The sequence below is a fragment of the Dipodomys spectabilis genome, unplaced genomic scaffold (genome assembly GCF_019054845.1).
Source record: "Dipodomys spectabilis isolate Male_0828 unplaced genomic scaffold, ASM1905484v1 ptg000205l, whole genome shotgun sequence".
NCBI classification, from domain to species: domain Eukaryota; kingdom Metazoa; phylum Chordata; class Mammalia; order Rodentia; family Heteromyidae; genus Dipodomys; species Dipodomys spectabilis.
The window spans coordinates 3,423,770-3,445,357 of record NW_024870882.1 but is presented as its reverse complement, the minus strand read 5'-3'; positions in this window follow the sequence as shown (position 1 = coordinate 3,445,357).

Genomic DNA, 21,588 nt, shown 5'->3' with positions numbered 1-21,588 from the left:
AAATCTATGACCGTTTTTGGACATCATCTGGGACTTCCTTGAGAAGTTATATAGGACCTTTTCTGAAGGTCATCTGTCGCTTTCTCAGGAGGATTATCTGGAACTTCCTCTGGAGTTCATAGGTGGCTTCCTTGACTGGCCATCTGGGGGCTACTTGAGAGGAAATTTCAGTCTCATTGAAAAGACATCTGGAAACTCCTTTGAAGGTCATCTGACAATTCCTTGGGAATCCATTTGGAACTTCCATGAGAGGTCATCTAGGGCCTCCAAGGGAGGACATATGTTACATCCTCCAGAGGTCATCTGTGGCCTCCTCAAGAGGCAATCTGGGACATTCTCTCGGTCATCTGGGACCTCCTGTAGAGGTCAACATTGAGAGGTATGGGGCATGTGGGTTAAGTGTCTGTGGCTCTTAGTCTTTGTATGTATGCTGATAGTTCTATCTGTGTCTTTATGCACCCGTTTACTCCTTTTCTCAGGATGGGAGAACAAGGCCTTCGGTTGTCATATCCAAAAACATTCTCCCCCAAGTTTACAGAATCCCTCAGAGGAAGATGCACTGATGTACTCTTTCTCCTATTCTTTGTCATCAGCAACTCTAATAAGTCCTCCCGTAACAAAAGTGGTTACTTGTACCAGACTGAGGTGGTACAACGTGTTATGTTACCCTTATTACCCTTGAGACAGGAACATGGAGGAGATGGTTTGCAGTACCCCTTTCTAATATATGTTCCCTTTACAAGTAGTGACCTGTATAACTGGAAACAGAAAAATCCATCCTTTCCAGAAAAAAAAAAAAAAACAGGGGCTCATTACCTCATTAGAGACAGTAATATTCACACACAAGCACATCTGGGATGACTGTCAGCAAATTTTACAGGTGCTTCTCACCTGGTAGAAAAGGGAATGAATATTGTTGGTGTCTTGTCAGTGGTCCTTGGAACAGACAGTAGCCCCACTTTTGAACCAGATTATTTGGAGCAAGTCTTTCCCCAGACTTGCCCAAATAAGACTAACAGCAGTCGAGGTATGGAAGTGCTGACCAATTATTTTCAGGTTAAGCTAGCAGGGATACCGCAGTGGCAAGAAAGCCAAGTCTTCAATCTAAGGTGAGTGAGATGGTACTATTCCCCAATGAGTACCCTAATGCTTTTTCTGGAACTTCTCCCAGAAGACTATAGGACCTATAGGCTATAGATCTGTAAGTCCTGGAGAATCAAAGAGCCCTAAATATGGCCTTTGTTACCCAGTCAGCCACAGATATTAGAAGAAAGCTTGAAAAGATAGAAGGTTTTGAGGTAAAGTGGTTGCCCACTTGGTGTTTGATAACAGAGACACCCTGAAAAAAAAACGAGTCTAAGAAGGGAGTTTGAGTTTTGGTAGGAGCACCAGAATAGGGATCAAGAAACCTTTGGCAAAGACAGTATAGATCATTTGCAAATGGCAGTATGGAACCTCTAGGACTAGATCAGTGAGCTAAATGCAAGCAAAATAGACATTAGGAAAAGGAATGTCCAAGGAGGAGAAAGATAGAAAATGACAGATTAAGTAATCACATTAACCACATGGAAAATGTGTTCAGAGCTCTGGAGAAACATGCAAAGGCCCTCTGAATTCCATTAAGAAATTATGGCTATGAAAAAGGAGCTGGGGAGCTGGGAAGGTGGCTCAGTGGTAGAGTGCTTTCCTTGCATGCATTAGGCCCTGGGTTTGATTGCTCAGCACCACATAAGAAAAAAGAAAAAAGCCAAAAGTGGCACTGTGGCTCAAGTGGTAGAGTGCTAGCCTTGAGCTGAAGAGCTGAGGGACAGTGTCCAGGCCAGTGTTCATGCCCCATGACCGGACCCATAATAAAAAGAAAAAAAAAAAAGAAAAGAAAAAGGAGCTGAACCTGATATAAGAATATAGTAAGATGGGCTGGGAAGTTGGCTCAGTGGTGGAGTGCTTGCCTTGAATGCATGAGGCCCTGGGTTCGATTCCTCAGCACCACATAAGCAAAAAGTTAAAAGCCAGAAGTGGCGCTGTGGCTCAAGTGGTAGAGCGCTAGCCTTGAGCTGAAGAGCTGAGGGACAGCACCCAGGTCCAGAGTTCAGGCCCCACGACTGGACCAAAAAAAAAAAAGAATATAATAAGTTGAAGTACATGTCGATTATAAGCTTTCAAATGTGTCACCAGAAATTCAAAGCAACAGAGAAAGAAGGAAAATAGTTAGCAGAGAAGACGGGGAAGTGCTGTGTCATAGAAGATGAGGCCAAGAAAAGAGAACAGGAAAATATCAGGCTCAAGAAAGAGAATGTTTCTCTTCAGAAAGAGTTAAAGGACCACTTGTTTGATAGAGAATGCCATGGAAAGGGAAAGAGCATTAAAAAGAAAAACAGAAGCCCTAAACAAACAGTTGAAAGATCTGTCACAAAAATACACTGAAGTGGAAATCTAGAAAGAGAAATTACTAGAGTAAAAGCCCCAAAAGACTGCTGAGATCTTCACCATAAATGTAATGCAGAAGCATCGTGTCCCAGTGGAACAGGTGGAGGTGGGAAAAAATACCTCTCAATAGCACTTTGTGAACTTAAGGGAGGAGCTGAAGAGCAAGAAAAGGTGTTGTGAGAAGGAGCAGCAGTTGGCCAGTCAAGGGAAATCTCCTTTGACCCTGCCAAAACACTTGCAGGTTAAGGAGCACATTGAGAAGGAGAATGGGATCATGAAAGCAAGTTTGAGAGAAAAGGAGGAGAATAAAAGGGAAGAAGATTGTGGAGGAGATGGGGAAAAACAAGTCGTTTAAGGATACAGGTGGACCCAATGCAACTATGAGAAGTACAAGTTGTCATACCAAAAACGAACTTGACAACTTTGGTGCGGGGTGGGGGGGGGGAATTGGGTGCGGGGGGTGGGGGGAGGCTGGGAAGGGATGTGAAGGGTGAACAAAGTAGGAGGCTGCAATGCTTGATAAGAAATGTACTCATTATTTTGCCCATGTAACTGTAACCCCTCTGTACAGTATGGTCACAAAAAATTAAAATTAAAATTAAAAAAAAATGGAAGAAGTCTCCAAGGTTCAGAGTACTATACAGCAGTTAAAGAAACTAGAGACCCTAAGATACAGGGAAACATCTGAGCTGATCAGGTAGCTTGAGAGACCAGTCTAAACCCAGTTGGTTCTGTAGAGCTACTAGTCATCAATATTAAAGGAAGAAGCAAAAACAGTGGTAATAAGTGTGCAAATGTTGACACTGAACTTGTGAAAAATGCATACAGGCGCAAGCTTTCTGTCAGTTTACATGTAGATATTTGCAACCTGGTAAATTGTCTGAGGACACTGCCTAAAACTGTTCGGAAAACCGGTGGGGCCTCAGCCTGACAATACTTTGTAATGTGTGTAGGTAATTTCCAACAGGTAAATGCTGAAATGCTGGAACATATGGAAAGAATTCATATGTGAGGAACCTCAGATGGTGAATTTGGGAAAGTGGACTCCACAGAGGTAAAGCCTAGAAAGTATGTCTATTGGTATCTGTTAGTAATAATGGACATTTTTTCAGGCTGAGCTGAGGCATGTAATAATACCTGGATTTGGCTTACCCTTAGCTGTGGGGTCCAAAGATGGCCCTGTATTCCTGGCCCACGTTCTCAAGTATTAACTAATGCCCAAGGAATAAATTGGAAATTACAATCCATTTATAAGCCTCAGATTTTAAGCACTAAAAAGAATGAATATGACCTTAAAGGAAAGTTTAAATTAATTACAGAGAGTAGCCATGGCTAGGTAAGCCTCCTCCACTTCACTCTCCTTCGAGCAAGATGTAGCCCTTATGTTAAAGGATTCAATCCCTTTGAAATACTTTAGTGTAGAACACCCCCTTGGGTTCCTAAAATTAGGACGGCTATATGAACAGAATTGTCTAACTACAATCTGCAGGCTTTACAACATATTCTTTGATATACCTATCCTTTGTTAACCAAAGCCCACCGGCCAGATAAGAAAAACTCCACCTGAAGGGGAGGGAGCAAGAAGATGACGGGAGAGCTGGGAAAAATCACAGCTCTCCCGAATCAAATACAGAGTTTGGATTTCAATGCCCTGTTTCTCCAAGTGACTCACAAAGAAAAGGCAATTACTCAGAGAGATAAAGGAAGTGCAAAAAGAAAAGGAAAAAACTACAGACAGTAAAGTGGAAAGATCTTTCCCCCATCCTTTGTTGGTGATGGGGCTCCATGTTGTGTAGCTTAAGTGACGGGGTTTTGTGCCACGCTGCTTAAGTGCCCCCTGTCTGGCCCCCCTGAGGACCACACACCCACAAGCATCCCAAGTCTCCCAGGAGACTCCTAAGAGCTTGGCCAACCCATAATATACAAATTGAAATTTCAGAAGGCAGAGCTGGAACTAAGACTCCCCTCACCCTCCCTGGAACAGCGCCTCTGCCTGGCTCGTACAATTAGCCCAGCCCAGTCAGGAGCAGTAGCAGCTGTCAACAGTGGCAAATGACCCTAGACTCTCAGGGTGACACCTCTGTCTTGCTAGTGTAAATAGCCTAGCCTAACCTGGAACATCAGCAGCAGCTGGCAGTGGTGGCAAACCACCCAGAATTGGGGCACAATGCCTCTTGGCACTTTCTCAGACCAGCCTGGGTCGGCAGCCTTAGCTGAGGTGGGGACAGGTGCAGTGAACAAGTCCAGACCCGTGGTGGTTTGTGCCTCTCCATACTGACCTGCATAAGTGGCTCAGTCTAACCCGAGACAGCAGCAGTGGTTAACACCTGACTTTTGGTGGGTTGCCTGGCTTGCATAAGTGGCCCAGCTGATCCTAGGGCAGTGGCAGCAGCTGGGGCAGTGGCAGCAGCTGTGGCAGCAGCAGTGGCATCAATAGTGGCAGCGAACAACTCTGGACCCGTAGTGGGGTGTGGCGCCTCTCCATACTGGCTTGTATAAGCAGCCCATGGTTGCAAAGGTGGTGAACAACCCCAGACTTGAGGCAGGGTGTGGTACTGAGCAACCTCAGAAAAGCCTCATGACCTTTCCTACCTGGGCTGGCTTTGAACCTGAATACACAGATCTGAGCCTCCTGAGTAGCTAGAATTACAGGTATTCACACCAGTAGGGTCTTCCTCTTCCAACCCTCCTAACTTTTTCTAAAATAGATCATTTCTTAGTTCATACATGGAATTTAAGCAAATACAAGAGGATCGACATAATAGCCTGTATTCTGTCTGAGCATAGTTGAATCTAACTAGTTCTCAATAACAAGGCATAAAGTAGAAGAAAACACATGGAAATTAAACAACACTCTGTTGAACAATACATGGATCACAGAAGAAATTAAAGAAGAAATTTAAAAGTTCCTACAATTCAGTGAAAATGAAGATACATCACAAAGAAACCAATGGGACACAGCGAAAGCAGTCCTGAGGGGCAGATTTATTGCTCTCAGTGCACACAACAAGAAAACATAGAACAAGTAAACGATCTTATGATGCAACTAAAACTGCTAGAGAAACAAGAAAAAATTGAACCTAAAGTTGCTAGACAGAAAGAGAACCGAAATAAGAGCTGAAATTAATGAGACAGAGACTATGAAAATTATAAATAAAATTAATTTTTAAAAGCTGTTTAAAAAAAGTCACTAAAACTGAGGGACCACTGGCAAGAGTAACTAACAAAATAAGGGAGGAGACCTAATCAATAATATCAGAGATACCACAGGAAAAATTACAACAAACATCCAAGAAATCAAAACAAATAATTCCAGACTCTACTCACAAAGGAACGAAAACCTAGCAGAGATGGATGAATTTCTACAGAAATAAAAATTGCTATCCCACCCTTTCCTTTTCAGCCATTCTTCTCTACCATGTATGGGGGGGGCAGCAGTTCGGTAAATAAACTTCTTTTCATGCCTGAATAGCGTCTGGTTTCTCTTCATGGGCTACTTAATGAAACCTACCTATTTAATATACCTTACAAATGGTGCCATGACTGGGATGAGGTTTTTGACTTGGAAATGCTAGAATTTCCTAACCACCCCTTTTCTGCAAACCAAACAGCCTTGAGACACCACGTGAGACTTTTCACCAATACCATTGCTGGCCTTCACATCCACGTCCACAGCACTTCTCTACTCTGGTGAATGAAATTACTCTCCACGGCTCTCTGTTGCTCAATCTCTGCTCAGATATGGTGCCATTCCAGAGAGCTCCTATGGCCTTTAGCAGAAAAGACGGTCATCTCTGAAGCAGAGAATGCCTGGTTTGGGAGGCTTAGCCATTTCTCTCTATAGGGGTCTGGGGCAAGCATGGACACAGCTTCTTCCTGGTCAGCTCTCCTTCACTCACCAGACTGACTAACACATTTAATGGGGTCCTGCGAATCATGCCTGAGCTGTGAAACCCCGCTGACATGCCTCCTGCACTCCCTGGATAGCCAGATGACCTATTTGTTTTTTTTTTTTGCTGTTCTCAGATTTAGACAATTTATGCCTCTGCAATGGTACATGGTCAGAAGTCTCTTTACTTTTAGGCTCTCTTTGCTCTCTGCTATTCATGTCCAATTTTCTATATCTCTACAAATTTTTGGATTGTGCCCTAAAGAGTGCAACATGGACTGGTTCCCTGGGACCCCCTCTAGCTTCCCTCTCAAAGGCTAGCCAAACGAGGCCTGATTTTTTGTTAAGGCTTTCTTTGCATTTTTTTTTTCAGAAATTCGCCATCTTGAGTTCACTATCTCGGCCACATGGTGGGTTAAGGGTTTGGCCCCATCCAACCCTTACACCTCCACAAAGCTTGCTACTCCTCCAACCATCTATTCTAATACGCATTGCTAACAAGTTGCTCTTTTCACAGACCCTGGAAACTGAGGCCCAACCATCTGATGTGCTTTGTTAGCAAAGATTTCTAAACACTGTTGTCAAAAATTTTAAGTTTTGAGTTTTGCCTTTTTTGTTTTGTGTTGTGTAGTCTAGTACTGACTGTGATTCTAATATATTGGGCATATCTGTGCTAAGATTCTCACATATAACAAGTTTTGTCATTGGAGAATATTTGATCAATTCTTGATAAGGACCAGGTAAGCTCTACGTATTATATTTGATCTCCTTGTTGTTTTAATTGGAAATAACAAAGAGCTTTTTTGGAAAAGATTGCAGTGCAAGCCAGGCTGGGCTGAAAAATCCCTCAAACTCCATTTCCCAACTAACCTGCAAAGAACCAGGCTGGAAGCATGGCTCGAGCCTCTTATCTCTAACCAGCAAACACAAGTGGTACCATCACTCAAAATGGTAGAATGCTAGCCTTGAGCAGAAATGCTCAGCGACAGTGCTCAGGCCTTGCATTCAAGCCTCCTTGAATACCAACTGGGACTAACCATCCCAGCAACGAGCACCTAGACTCAGCCAGTCTGGGGAACAAAGGAACATGTAGAGGAGTAAGAGGAGATGATATCACATCAGCCACTTTGTGCCTGCCCTATCAAAATTAACCAGAGCCGGGAGGCCAATAGAAGTAAGAAGACTTCCCATCTAATGTCTATACCAGTCTACCTTTCAACTGGACAGGAATTTATATTCTTAACTTTGTTAATTGACTTCTTCTCTATCTAGTCGCCAGGTGTCAGAAGAAGGTAGGGCATTTCTAGCAACATTTTCAGGCCCAAGTCCTTCCTCTTGCCATTTATTTGCGCTCTAGTGTTTTTTTAGTCCCTCAATGCATCATGAGACATCTCCAGACTTCGTCCAAGAGACTTGCCTCCTCCAGACTTTATCTAAGGACTCAATGCCCAAGTGACAACTGTTGCCTTCTGCCTTCTACCAGATGGGACCACATATCAGTCTTTTACCCTTACTGTCAATGCCGCTTGCAAACAGGAAGTAGCCAGAGAGAATCTTCACCCTTTATCATAATTATCAAATGACTGGAATGTAAGTTCTGAACAGGGACACCTCCCTCCCTCTTGGCTAAGTTTCCACCCAATATCTGTTACATAGGTAACTGGCAGAACTGGAAGCAATCACCTTCTCCTGTTAGGTCACATCCTAGGCCACCTCTGGTCACATGCCTCCCATCTGAACTTCGGAGGGTTCCAGACCCTGAGGTCACATCCGGATCCAGTTTGGCCACAATTTTCTAGCACCTGGCCACACCTCTTCCTGTCCTTGGACTAGATAAGTTTTGGATCAGAGGTGGGTTGACTCCCTTCCTTTTCAGTCATGCTTCTCCACCATGCATGGTGGGGGCAGCCTTTTGGTAAATAATTTTTTTTCCTGCCTGAAAAGAAAAGAAATACCAATGGCCCAAACAGAACCAAGAAGAAATAAATCAATTACAAATGTCAATAACCTACAATGAGATAGAAGAAGTAATAAGAAACCTTTCAACAGGAAAAGCCCAGGACCTGATGGATTCACTACAGAATTCTATAAGACCTTTAAAGAGGAGCTAATACCCATACTCCTCAAGGTCTTCAGAGAAATTGAAACAGAGGAAGTAATTCCAAACTCATTCTATGAAGCCAATATCACATTCATCCCCAAGCCAGGCAAAGACCCAACAAAAAAAGAACTACACACTAATCGCTTTGATTAAGACAGATGCTAAGCTCCTCAATAAAATTGCAGCCAACAGAATCCAGAAACATATAAAAAAATCATACATTATGTCCAAATAGGGTTCATTCCAGAGATGCAGGGATGGTTTAACATATGTAAGTCAAAAAATGTAATCCATCATATCAACAGATCCAAGGTCAAGAACCACATGATTATCTCCATTGATTTGGAAAAGGATTTTGATAAAAATCAGCACTCATTCATGTTAAAAGCTCTGGAAAAAATATTAATAGACGGAACATTTCCTAAGACAATAGAAGCCTTACATGTCAGATCAAAGCCAATATTGTGCTTAATAGGGAAAAACTACAAACAATTCCCCTAAAAACAGGAACAAGGCAAGGATGCCCAGTCTCTCCACTCCTCTTCAATATAGTTCCGGAATTTTTAGCCAGAGCAATAAGGCAAGAAAAATACATTGAAGGGATCCACATAGGAGAGGAAGAACATAAACTCTTTCTTTTTGCAGATGACATTATTTTATAAATTAATGATCACTAAAGCTCCATCCACAAACACTTAGAGCTTATAAACCAAATTGGTAAAGTACCAGGATACAAAATTAACCCACAAAAATCAGTCGGCTTTCTGTAAACCAATTAAGTACAAACAGAAATGGACATCAAGGAAACAACTTGATTCACAATAACCTCAAAAAAAAGTATTTAGGAAGTAACTTAACCAAAGATCTAAAGGTTCTATTTCATGAAAACTATAAAAGCCTAAAAAAAGGAATCTTAGAGGATACCAGGAAATGGAAAGACTTCCCATGTTCCTGGATAGGCAGAATTAATATGGTGAAAATGGCCATACTGACAAAATTAATAAACACAGTCAATGCAATTCCCATTAAAATTCCAATGACTTACTTTACTGAAATAGAGAAAATAGTCCAAAACTTCATATGGAACAACAAAAAACCTAGCATAGCCAAAACAATTTTAGGCAAAAGAAAGGACGCAGGAGTGATCATTTTACAGGATTTCAAGCTCTCCTATAGAGCCATAATAACAAAAATAGCTTGGTACTGGCACAAAAAGAGACCCAAAAATCAGTGAGACAGGTTAGAGGACCCAGAAATATAGCTGCATATATACAGGAGCCAAAGACATACGGTGGAAGAATCATAACCTCTTCAACTACTGGTGATGGGAAAACAGGCCACATGCAGAAAACGAAAAGTGGACCCTAGCCTATCACCATACACTAACATCAACTCAAAATGGATTAAAGACCTTAACATCAAGCCTGAAACTCTGAAACTATTGCAGGACCGAGTATGAGAGAGACTTGGACTTATAGGCAAGGGCAGGAACTTCCAGAACAGATTCCCAAGGTCACAACAAATTGGAGAATGACTCGATAAATGGGACTACCTTAAAATAAAGTTTCTGCACAGATAAAAATAGCAACCATACTAGAAAGAAAGCCAAATAATTGGGAAAAAATATTTACTAGCAATATATCAGACAACGGTCTAATATCCATTATATATGGTAAACTCAAGAAACTAACCCTTTACAAACCTAGCAAACCAATTTTGAAATGGTCAAGGGAGCTAAAGAGAGACTTCTCAGAAGAAGAGGTAAAAACGGCAAAGAAACACATGGGGAAATGTTCATCATCCCTGGCTGTAAAGGAAATGCAAATAAAAACAACTCTGAGATAACACCTTACCCCAGTCAGACTGGCCCAAATCCTAAATTCAGCCAATGACAAATGTTGGAAGGGATGCAAAGAAAGAGAAGCATTACTGCATTGCTGGTGGGAATGTATACTAATGCAACCACTTGGAAAGAAGTCTGGAGGTACCTCAGAAAGCTAAATATCCACCTCTCCTATGAACTGGCCATACCACTCCGAGGCATCTACTCAGAACAACAGGCACCAGTATACAAAGACACACACACCTTTATGATTATTGCAGCACTGTTCACAATAGCCAAGATTTGGAGACAACCCAGATGAGCCACTACTGATAAGTGGATCAAAAAATTGTGGTACTTATATGCAATGGAATGCTATGCAGCCATTAGACAGGACAAAATAATGACATTTGTAGAGAAATGGATGGAACTAGACCAAATTATCTGAGTGAGGTAAGCCAAGAATAAAGACACAAATGGCACAGGGTCTACCTGATATGTGGATTCTAAAGCCAAACGCAAGAAGGTATCACAAATTAAACAGGACTCGAGAAACAAAGGACAGCCACTCTTTTTGTTATATCATCATTAATGCCTCCATGTTCTTGACTATGTAGATGGTAGAAATATGCACGCAATGGAGGGAAGCCAGGAGGAGGAATACAATAAGTGAGAAATGGAACAACATACAACAAATGGGTCCATCAGCTGCACTGGACATAGAAGAAATATAACTAAGTATCCCAAACACAGTGATGCGAAGGTAGGAATGAGAGTGAAAGAGGGAAAGAGGGAATAGCTTACACTAAGCAAAAGGGAAAAAATGTAAACATCACCTGAGGTGGGAAAAATAATTTGGATTGACAAAGCTCATAGAATTAACAACCTTTAGACCATGATAACGATAATTTGCCTTGTCAAGGTTAAAATGTGTTTTTGACTTTAACTATCACAATTCCACGATATTGTGAAATATATGTAATCACCTATCTCAATTTTTACAAAAAAGTGTGAGAAGGGAAGGATTATGAGCGATGGGTGACAATGTTGTCAGACACCTTGTATTCATGTACTGTTTTGTAGAATGGGAACTTCTTTCTACAAGTACTTAAAAATAATAACAATACAAAGTATTTAAAAAAATAAATAAACAGGATGGCAACAGATAAGTTCAAATATAAAATAAGAAATTAAATCCAATTGGAAGGCAAATTTCTTTGGGGAGAGTAATGTAGTTTATTCTATAGCAAGTCTCCTTCAGCAATAAATTCAAAAGCTAGACCTCAAGTAAGTGAAATAAACTAAGAAATGGAGATAAAAAAAAAAAACACTTCACACACTTTCTTGCCTGGACAGCTGGTGTGGGAAAAAATTCATCATGCTTCTGAATTAGAATCAAAGTGCCAAGGACCATAGTTGGTGGTGCTAGGACGAATATATAGAGAAGGCTGCAAGATGAACTGTTCAGAGACACTCAGATGATCACTTAAAGATAAGACTTACTAAGTGTTAATCTCTTCTAACTAGTGTGTTTCTATAATTTACTTGTTTTCTATTAAATTTACATTTTAAGCCAGTTCATTGGGTGGAGAGAAGGGAATTTTTAGGATTTGGTAAGAAGGAATCAAGGATTTGATTGGACATGAAAACCACTGGGGGGTGTATAAAGCAGCGGGTCCCTAATAATCAGGAGGGCCCACTAATCAATGTGGCCCCATGTCCTGGCCCACTGGAGTGCATGGGACATACCACCAAAGGGCCAGAGTATGTTGTTGGAAGGGGTAGGATATCATCCTCACATGATTAGCTGTGAAGAAGTGATTGGGGAACGGGCAGTTTGTGAAGTGATGGTTGAAAATTGTTAGTCAGGAGACCCACCGGAGTGATGGAGGGGTTCAACCTGTGTATACGCTGCATGGTCAGAGAAATGGAATTGGAGAAAATCAAGGGAAGGAAGTGGTGAGACAGCAGGAGGGGAAAGACTTGGGAGAAGAGGAATTTGAGGGAAAGTAGGAGGGAAAGTATGCCAATTGGCCACCAGGTCAGAGGAGTGTAGGCCTGTGGAGAAAAAGGAAGTGATGGAAGGGACAAGGAAAATGAAGGAAAGTCTATAAAGAAGGAGGGAGTAAGGGAAATGGACAAAGCCTTACCTATTGAAGTTTGGAGCTTTGGAGATGATAATTTGGGGAGCTGGTGCTTTGCAGACCAATTTACTATGTGTAGCTGCCCATTAGAGGTCTGAGATTTGGTTGTTGGGGCTGGCTTGTCACTGAGTGTACAGCCCAGGACAAGGTAAATGCAGGCCCATTTCAAGTGTAAATAAAGTTATTTTCAATGTGCCTCATTGGATTGTCTTGTGTTTTATGCATCATAAGTATACTAGTTCACGTTAGTAGTCTCAAAGGCCATGAAATTTGTAAAATGTTATGAGGTCATAATCGGTTTGCACATCTGAATGGGACAGTGATGGCAATATGATGTCACAATATCAATTAATAATAATATTTTGATGTAATACTTAGTTGGTGATTCCATAATGGTGATGAGGTCACAATAGGTTTATGATGTCACAATTGGGTTGATGATGTCACAATGGCATGCTGGACTTCAATTTTCATTAACTCCCAATGAGAATATGATTTCAGAATGGGATTATGAGATCTACAAAGTCATGCGTTGGCCCAAATGTGATGAACTCCCAACAGGTATGTGATATCACAATGTAACACAATGCTCATGATATCTGACAGTAATGATACAATGTCCATGATAGGGTGCATTTCTAATATCACACATCATACCTGAAATATGAAGACAAAAACATTATGAGATCACAAAGGCCTATGTATCACAAGGACATCGTGTCAAAGTTATGAAGAAAGGACCGGTTAATGATGTCACACTGGTGATCCTGCCTCCTAGGGTTTGTAATATTACAATGGTATACTGATCTTAATTGTTAGAACCCAATGATTATATGGATAAACAACTGAACTTTGATGTCACAAAGGCCATATGCTTTTTCAAAGGTGCTAAGAGGTCATAACCGATTGATATGTCACAATGTGATTGTGATGTCACAATGGCAATGTGATGCTGCAATAGGTTTGTGATATCAGGTTGGTAATGAGGTCACCCATGGAATAGTGATGTCACTACTAGTTTGTAATATTACATGTCTGATTTCAATTGCTACTAGTCTACAATGAGGACAAGAGTTCAAGGAAGGAGATAGAAGTCCTAAAACCCATGACTTTTCTAACATGTGATGTCATAATAGGTTTGTGAAAACAGAATGCACAGTGATATCACAATGTCATTGTGATGTCACAATATCATGTCATAAAAATGTGTTAAGGAAGTTCAGAAGAAGATAGCTGAGGATTTTGGATTCAAAACAAGTGCTCGCATAGAAAGCAGTTTTAGTGTTCCTGTGAACAGTCCTAGGCTAGAGAATCACAACCAAGTGTGCCATCACAGTACAAAGAGTATGGCCAGAGAGGGAAAATCCAGGCAAGGAAAGAGATCTGAGCACTTGCCAGTAGCCGTGGCTGTAAGGGTTGTGGTGGCAGCGGCAGCGGCCATAGACACCATACCTACAACAGAGAGTCCAGGACAAAGGAGCCAGACACACTAGACTGGCAGATTCTACTCAACACCAGCAAGAACTGAAAATGAGCAGATATATTCGTCCTGCAGATTTCAGACCAGAGAGGGTCCAGGAACCAAGATTCTGGCATGAGTAGAACCCTGACTTCCTCACTCCTTCTCAGCGAGCAGAGGTGGGAAGGCCGCCCCTACCCTCACCACCACTGGAGGTCTCCATCTTTGATACTGACAAAGGCCCGGTTGAGCAGATAGTTCCAACTCAGGCCTTGGAAAAAAAACAAAAGAGTCATTTTGCAGGTCACAGGAACTAGAAGTGACCTGCCAGGCTCAGTTCCACTCAGGGGAAAGTCACTTTGCCCAGGTAGAGTAAACTTTGCCCTTGGAGAAGAGACTTTCTTCACTGGGAAAACCGAGCCAGAGGCTGCCCCACCCTACAGAAGCCTAGACAACAATTGAAATTCAGTAAACATAAACCCCGAGAATGGCTCCAAGCTGGGCTCTGTGAGTGTCTCAGGAGCTAGCGCCTCATGGAAAAGCTAGTTTGCTGAAAGGCTTCAACCCTACCCAGAACCTAGCCCCATCACAGCATCTCCAAACTAGAGGAAACAGCCATCTCCCTCTTTTGTGATACTCAAAGATCTCCCTCCCACTGAACTAGCCTGGGAGGAGGATCACAAAATCCTGCCTAAAACAGGGCATTTTCTGCCCTATCAAACTGAATTAAGAAACCATAGGTAAACCAAACACCACAGGTAGACCAGAGACTCCACCAAGACACTGGTAATAGACAAAGGGGAGATACAGGCTCTTCCCATTCCTCCTTCCAAAAAAAAACCCCCAAAACAAAGAACTCTTTTTTGAACTTTTTTTTTTAATTTCTATTTTTTTAACGTGTTTTCTGTTGATCTTTATTTCCTCATAATTTTTATTTTTGGTGTATATGTATGTGTGTGTGTGTATGTGTGTGTGTGTGTGTGTGTGTGTGTGTGTGTGTGTGTGTGTGTGTGTGTGTGTGTGTGTGTGTTTAATCTCTTTGACCTTTTGGTCCTTTTTTATTGTTTTCATTTTTTCTCTCTTTATTTTTTGCATGACTTAATTGCTGTTCTGCTCAACTCCATATATATACCTGTTGTCAATTTTTAGACCTTCTCCCCAATTATGTACATACTTAAGCCAGAAAGTTATTACTCAGTTCACACCCTCTAAGGCTTAACTTCAATAGTAGTATTATCTCTTTATACCTACATAATTTTCAAGTAACTAATTTAAAAATTTTTATTTTTTATTTTTCACGTTTCTTTTCTATCCCTCCCCTCCTCTCATCTTATCCTTTTCTTCTCTCAATATCATTTCTTTAAACTTACATAATTTTTAAGTGTTTCATTTCTTAAATTTAAATTTTTGTTTTTCCATTCATTCTTTTTTTAAAAAAAATTCTCTCCTGTGATTCTTTCCAATCCATTTCCCTCTCAGAGATTAGGAATTGGTTACATTTACTCTCATTTTACCTTTCCACATCCCTCTAGTCCTATTTTTCCCCACATTTCTCCCTGAAGCTAATAATTTCTGGTTTGCCAAATCCTTCTTCGTTGTTCTTAACCCATTAATCCATGGTTGTTTCATTTAGAATAGATTGTATCTGTTGAACTAGATTGTATCTGCAGCCATTTTGGTTGTGCAACTGAAGGACTCTGGTTGATGCTTACCTTAAAATAGTGTTCTAGCACAAAATTGCTGTTACTTTCATACCAAATGGGCAGAACTAGCCAGAAAAACACAAGAAAAATGGCAAGTCCAGGTATCTGAACTCCCACTAATGATAATCAGGTGACAGAATAGTTAATGATAATAATAATAAGAATAGTTAATGATAATAATAATAATTAATAGTTCCCCAAAAGCTCTACAAACACTACTGGTAAACATGGTGAATGAAATGATTGAAAATTTGCAAGGTCTTAGTGTGAGCATGATAGGGACCAAGAGGAGGCAATCCAAAGAGTAGTACAGGAATCTTGTGAGCATTAGGAAGCTACTTAAAGATTAATACAGGTATTATTACAGCAATTGCTTTAATGTGAGGAAACTAATCAAAGAGTAATTCAGGAATTGCGAGAGCGTGATCAGAATAGACAGAGATAAAGAGACAGCTGAGACAATTCAGGGAGATCACAAAGGGAATGCAGAATACAGCCTGCCAGAAGGAATGGGAATCCAAGGAAACCATAACCAATCAGCTAAGTGATCTGAGAATAAACACAACATCAAATTAAGGAAGTAAGGCTCATATAAGATCTAAACCGAGGCTCCAACAAAGAATTTGAAGCCTTCAAAGCCGACCAACTAGAAGAAAAGAAATTACAAACAAATAGAAAGTCTTGACAGTAGGTTTGACCAGGCAGAAGATCAAATCTTGGGGATTGAAGACAACCTAGATATTATAGAGAAATAACATACATATATCCAAAATAAATCCAAGAAATATGATAGATCTATTCAATATTTGGAAGACACTATCAGAAGGTCTAATCTAAGTATAATGGGTATAGAGGAGCACCTAGAGACAGAAGTTAATGGTCTAGGAAATTTATTTAACAGAATCCTAGCAGAGAACTTCCCAAACATGCAAAAAGAAAGGCCTATGTCCTATTCAGATTCAAGAAGCTTTCAGAACACCAAATAGACAAGAACAGAACAGGACATGTCACCATCACATTATAATCCATACAGGATCAATTCAGACCAAGGAAAGGATCCTTAAAGATGTCAAGGAAAAATACCAATCACCTATACAGGGAAACCAATTAGAATAACCTCAGATTTCTCAGCAGAGATGATTAAAGCAAGAAGAGCCTGGAATGATGTATGCCATGCCCTAAAGACAAACCACAACAAAGAATAGTGTACCCAGCTAAACTCTCCTTCATAACTGAAGGTCAAATAAAAATTGTCCATAGCAAAGAAAAATTGAAACAATATATCTCCACAGAACCAGACCTACAAACGTACTTAAAGATATCCTACACATAGAAAACTAACAAGACAACTGCCATGAAACTGCATCTAAGGGAATAAAATTAGGACTCAACATGAAAAGCGCCCAAAGACAGACCTGTAACACATGGAGGCTGAACAACACACTGTTGAATCACCAGTGGGTGAATCACCAGTGGGTCATGGAAGAGATTAGAAAGGAAATGCAAATGTTCATTATAGTCAACAAAAATGAACACACAAATTACCAGCTCCTCTGGGGCACAACAAAAACAGTACTCTGAGGCAAGTTTATAGCTCTGAATTCCTACATCAACAAATTAGAGAGATCTGAAACCAACAATTTAATAAGACATCTGAACCTCCTTGAGAAAGAGCAGCAACGTAAACCCCAATCCAGTAGACAGAAAGAAATAATTAAAGTTAAATTAGAATTAAGTAAATTAGAATCCAAAAACACCATAAAAAAGAATCAACAAAACAAAACAAAATTGACAGAACCTTAGCAAATCGTATCAGAAAAAGAAGTGAACACATCCAAATAAACAAACTCAGAGACGAGAATGGGATCATCACCATCAGAACATTATAATGGAATACTTCTCAAAACTTTATGCTAATATGTTTGAGACCTGGCAGAAATGGACTTTTCCTATCAAATACCGACATGCCGAAACTCAACCAAGATGAGTTAAATCAACTTAACATGCCCATATCAAGCATAGAAGTAGAAATAGCAATAAGAGTCCTCACATCTAAGAAAAGCCCAGGACCAGATGGATTTACAGCAGAAGTCTACAATGCTTTCAAAGCAGGGCTCACACCAATCCTCCTCCAACTATTCAATAAAATTGAAAGAGTAAGTTCACTACCGAATTCATTCTATGATGCCAACATAAACTTTATCCCAAACCAAGCAGGGACTCATCAAAGAAAGAGAACTATAGACCCATTTCTATGATGAACATGGATGTTATAAACACCTCAAAATTTTGGCCAATCAACTTCAACAATGCATCCAAAAAATCATGCACACGATCAAATAGGATTTATTTCAGGGATGCAAAGCTGGTTCAATATATGGAAATCAGTCAATATAATTCATCACATCAACAAGAGCAATCATGAGAACCACATGGATATATCAATAGAGGCAGGAAAAGCATTTCACAAGATACAACACCCCTTTATGATGAAGACTCTGGAAAAAACTATGAACCCGAAGAACATACCTCAATACAATAAAGGCTGTATATGACAAACCTACATCCAGCATTATAATTAATGGTGAAAAACGAAAGCCATTTCCTCTTAACTCAGGAATGAGACAAGGATATCCACTCTCCCCACTTCTCTTCAATTTAGTATTAGAATGCGTACCTACAGTAATAAGACAAGATGCAAACATAAAAGTGATCCAAATAGAGAAAGGTGATGTAAAACTCTCCCTCTTTGCAGATACCATGGTCTTGTATTTAAAGAATCCCAGAGACTCCACTCCCAAATGGCTGATTCAAAACTTTGGCAAAGAAGCATAGTATAAAATTAACTCTCAAAAATCAATGGCTTTTCTGAATGCCAACAATGAGAAGTGTGGCTGAAATCCGGAAAGCAACTCCATTCATAATAGCCCCACAAAAAATAAAATACCTAGGAATTAATCAGAGAAGTGAAGGACCTTTATGATGAAAACTTTAAAAACCTGAAAAAGGAAGTCAAAACAGCACTTAGAAAGTGGAGAAACCTCCCATGCTGCTGGATTGGAAGGATCAACATTGTGAAAATTGCAATATTTCCCAAGGCTATCTACCAATTCAATGTGACACCTATCAATATACCAAATTCATTCTTCAAGAAAACAGAAAAAGCAATCCAAAAATTCATATGGAAAAATAGAAGAACCTGAATAGCAAAAATGATCCTTAACAGAAAGAACAGTGCTGGAGGAATATCAATTCCAAATTCCAAACTCTACTACAAAGCCATATTAATCAAAACTGCTTGGTATTGGCACAAGAACAGACCTCAGGACCAATGGAATAGAATTGAAAACCCAGAAATGAACCTACAGACCAATAGCCACCTAATCTTCGATAAGGGAGCTAAAAAAAATAGAATGGAAGAAAGACAGCCTGTTCAGTAAATGGTGCTGGCAAAAGAGGTTAATCACTTGTAGCAAAGTAAAGCTAGATCCTTATATATCACCCTGCACCAGAATGAACTCCAAATGGATCAAAGACCTCGGAGTCAAAGAAGACAACCTGAAAACATTACAGGATGGAATAGGAGAAACGCTAGGTCTCCTTGGCACAGGCTGAAACTTTCCTAATAGAGACCCAGAAAAACGAATAATCAAAGATAGGTTGGACAAATGGGATTTCATGAAATTGCAGAACTTCTGCCTGGCAAAGGACAAAGATAGCAAGATCAATAGAAAGCCCACAGATTCGGAGAAGATCTTCATTAGGCATTCAACAGACAAGCGTCTCATATCTAAAATATACCTGTAACTCAAAAAATTATATCCCCAACAAGAAATCCTCAAAGAAAGAACTCCCCAATAAAAAAGTGGGCTGAAGACTTACAGAGAAACTTCTCTGAAGAGGAAATAAGGATAGCGAATAGACACACAAAGAAATGCTCAAACTTCCTGGCCATAAAAGAAATGCAGTTCAAAACAGCATTGAGATACCACCTCACCCTAGTTAGAATGGCTATAATCAAGGACTCTAATAACAACAGAAGCTGGTGGGGATATTGGTGGGACTGTATACTTGTTCAACCACTTTGGAAAGCAGCATAGAGCTTCCTCAAAAGACTACATAGAGCTCCCCAATGACCCAGCACTCCCACATTTGGGCATTTAGCCAAATGATTACAAACAATACCATACTAAAGCTACCAACACAGCTATGATTATTGCAGCATTATTTACCATAGCTAAGATACGGTACCTACCCAGATGCCCCTCAATAGATGAATGGATCAAGAAAATGTGGTTTATATACACAATGGAATTCTATGCGTCCATCAGAAAGAATGACATTGCCCCATTTGTTAGGAAATGGAAATCCTTGGAAAAAATTATATTAAGTGAAGTAATCCAGGCCCAAAGAAAGGTAAGTGCCATGGTTTCCCTTATTTGCAATAACTAGTATATGTCTGAGACAAACAAAAACTGTCAGACAAGTTGATGTTAGGAGAAATGAACCCTAAGATAAGGACTCAAATTGTTTTTCGTTACTGTTATTGTTTCTGCCATATTTAAGACATGATTTATTTGTTGCTTTTTATGTCCCTCCCCCACGTTATAACCCCTGTTTTCACTGTATTTGATGTTGGTATAATTTGTGGATGGAAAGGGAAAAACAAATTGTTATACACGTGGACTAATTCCCACAATGACATGTATAAGACATTATGTCGAAAAATGAACTTTACAACTTTGGTTCAGAGGGGGTGGTGGGGTGTTAGAAGGGGAGATATGAAGGGATGGGAATGGGAAACAAAGGAGGAGGCAAATGCTTGATAAGAAATGTACTCATTATCTTGTTCATGTAATTGTAAAGCCTCTGTATTTTCACAATAAAAAATCATAAAATAATAAAGTAAAATTCATGTCAATTTTGTTTTGTCGGTCGTAGGGCTCTAACTCTGGGCCTGGGCACTGTCCCTCCTCTCTTCGGCTGAAGGATACCACTGTATCTCTTCAGCTACAGTGCTGTTTCTAGTTTTCAAGAGATATATTGGAGACAAGAGTCTCACAGACTTTTCTGCCCAGGCTGACTTTGAACCACTATCCTCAGATCTCAGAGTTTTGGGTAGCTAGGATTACAGGCATGAGCCAACAAAGCCCAGATCTAAGAAAATTTTTAAAAAGTAAGCTTATTAAAACTTCTGGCTTTTTCCAATAAACAATCTTACTTTTTCAGCATTAGTTTATAACTATGATTTATTTTTAGATGTAACTGAATTTTTTAATTGAATCATATATAAGTTTTACTATTACTCAGTATCTCACAAAAATCCAGTTACTGACTTTCCCCAAAATCAACTGTTACATACTATATTACTTACTATTATTATTACACTCTATATTACATATAATGTGAAGTGAAAATAGTTTGGATCATTTCAGATAAATTAGTAGCTGCTATTTTAGCATTATAAATTCACATCTGTGATTTTAAACGGAGGAAAGACTTTCAAGTTAAAATGAAGTATGAATGTGTAGTAGTGTGTCCCAATTGAAACAAAAATTCTGAATTCATACAGACAAAATTATTTTCTTTCCACTTATGACTTTGCAGTAATACTATTGGAAATAGTGAGGCAAGAGGAAGAAGAATTCAATCTTTTTTTTTTTTTTTATGTCAGTCATGAGGCTTGAATTCTGGGCTATAGCCCTGTTCCTGTGCTCTTCAGCTCAAGGTGAGTGCTCTGCCGCTTGAGCCCCAGCTCCACTTCTGGTTTTCGAGTGGTTTATTGGAGATAAGAGTCTCACAGAGTTTCCTGCCCGGGCTGCCTTTGAACCATGATCCTCAGATCTCTGTGATCCTCCTGAGTAGCTAGGATTACAGGCGTGAGCCACCGGTGCCTGGCAAGGAGGAAGAATTCAAATCATGTCAAACAATGTCTCTGTATGAAGACCTGCCTATTCCCAGTTGTCACAAAATTTCAAGTGTCTATCTTATAATTCTATTTGGAAAAGTTCTAAATCATTGATTCTTTTTGTACTTTCTGTTA